A 2,435-nucleotide genomic window follows, 5' to 3' on the forward strand; every position below is an offset into this window, starting at 1 on the left:
CCCGCCTACTACCCCCACTAAGGGCCTTAGACCTGGGGAAAAGGAGTCAATCTTTTTCCATTATTAAATAACTCCTCGGGAAAAGATGCCAACTGCACTTCCGACTTTTTTTCACCACTTCCCGCATTTTCACCATCTCTCATGTTAGATGCCTGAAGAGCTTCTGACGACCCACCCCTCTCCATTCTTGTGTCCCCCAGAGTGGGGGCGCCATGGCTTTTGCCAGGCGAAAGGACATACGGCAGCCATAGAGTGGGCTGACCGAGAAGGGTGTTTCTGGGCCGAGGAGTGGATAGAGCTTGGAGGAAGGGTTCCTTGGGACCGGAGGGGGCCCAGGCCCCAGAAGGCTGGAGAGAGAGCTCAGGGTCCAGGCTCTGCAAGACCCAGCGGGCCCCGGGCCACCTTGCCGGACCGCTCGCTGGCGCCTGGAAGGCTCCAGCCTGGCTGTGAACTTGGTCTAAGGCGGACTCTGCTGGCAGCTCGGGGACGTTACAGCCTCTGCCTCAGCTAATGCAGCGGCCGCGTAGCGACCTGCCCTCTTTCGCTTTCCTTTGCTCCCAAATATCACCTCCCAAGCCCCCAACTCCCACAGAGAAGGATTTTGTTCCTCCTTCCCTAGGGACCCTTGGGGATCTGTAAACAGAAAAGAGAGAGTTAAGATACATATACGGAGAAAAAGAGACTAGGACAACCAGAAGCTCCGATATATCGGGTTTATGCTCCATCGTGTCCCCAAGGCCCCAAAAGGAGATGTTTCCACATGCAAGGACTTTCCCCCTTCTGCTCCCCTAAACGCTCCTTTTTCAGGCTGAATCCACACTCCCCTCCACCGGGCCTTCCTGGGTCATCTCTTGACTAGGCAAGCGGTGTTGGGCCCTTCGAAGTACCTTCCTCTCTAGACACATTCGTCCCTATCCTACTCGGCTCCGGCTCCGGGGGTCAGGGATGGTCAGCCGCTGCGTTCAGAGGCCGCAGCGGGGCCGCAGCTAGGGAGGCTCAGACCAGAGCGTGGCTGTGCAGCGGGGGCCGGGGGGTGGGGGTGGGGGAAGCTAGAGGAGGCCAAGAGGAGATTTAGGGAGAGAACAGATAGGACAGAGGACGCCTGAAGCATCGAAGGAGAAAGAAGCGGGAGAGAAAGATTAAAACTTGGGAACGTGCTGATCTATTCGGGGTCCGACAGGTCCAGAATGGCCCGAAGTCCAATCCTCTCCAGTCTCCTGAATCCCCCACTTCCTCTTGAAGCCCGAAATCTAGGTCTCAGTAAATTCGCCAAAAGGAGGAAAAAATCGGCCTAAACCTGTAGGAGCGCTGAAGGTAACGGCGGTGCGGCCGGCGGCGCTAATGTATGCGGCAGCGGCTCGGAGCCCCAAGTAGGCCGGCGCTCGGCCCGTCTGCTGACCTCTGCGTGATCCCGGACTCTATGAATTATTGATGAGATATGAGCGTTGATTTCCCCTTTCAGGATGCAAACTCCATTATATTGTTAAAATGGCGATTTAATCGTTGAGAATAGCTTTGGTGTGGGTTTTTTCCCCCAACTCATTTGCGCCTCCTTCCTTTTCATTTAATTCTCTTAATTAAATCCTTTAACAGATTCTAATCACTTTTTGGAGGGAGGGATAGGAGGAAGGAGAAGGCCATCACTACCACCACCAACAAACACTAAACACAACCCGGAAAGCCATAAAAAGCTTCTACCTTGGGGAAGTTGAAAGGAAGGTGGAGAGGGGATGTTAACCCCTCTAAAAATGTCCTGATGGAAACAACCACCATCGGAGTGCTGGGGCAAGGTAACTCTGAAGTGTTTGGGCCTGGGAAGTGTTTAATTCCACCCTGAAGAAGTGTGTAGTCCGACTGTGAAGAGTAAGTCAGGCTTACCCTTCTTGCTGAGAAGTCAAGGGACACGCAGCTTGGGGAAGACACGTGTTTCTTGTGGAGAAGTGATTCTCCAATCTGAGCCCCAGGGCATGAATTACTGATAAATGTCCATTTTCCTTAAAGGCCCCCAATTTCTCCCCTCCCCCATCCCAAACAGCTTGGTTTCCAGGCGGTGTCTGGGTTAATTAATATGGATGTGTAACAGCGCTGCAGCAATCGATAAATCCCGCTGTGGGCAGATCCCAGCCTCGAAATCTGATTATTCCGAGAAACTCCAAAAAATGGAGACAGTGACCAGTGGGCTCTGCTCTAAAAGAGGGGAAGTGTTCTTGCTAGCCCTGTTCTCCTTGCTTGGATGGGCTGATCCCAAGCTGTGAAACCCATACAGGCAATTGCCTTCTCTGCTCTGTCCCAAAAGGGACTGAGTTTGGGGGACTGTGCTGAGCGGTCTGCTTCTCCCTCATTTGGAATCCTTGGCATCCACCTCAGCATTCAAACCCCAGGATAAAGGAGCCATCCTAAGAGAGGAGCTTTCTCTTGGATCCCGCCCCCCCCCC

Source organism: Bison bison, unplaced genomic scaffold (genome assembly GCF_000754665.1).
Source record: "Bison bison bison isolate TAMUID 2011002044 unplaced genomic scaffold, Bison_UMD1.0 scf7180017864180, whole genome shotgun sequence".
Lineage (NCBI taxonomy): Eukaryota > Metazoa > Chordata > Mammalia > Artiodactyla > Bovidae > Bison > Bison bison.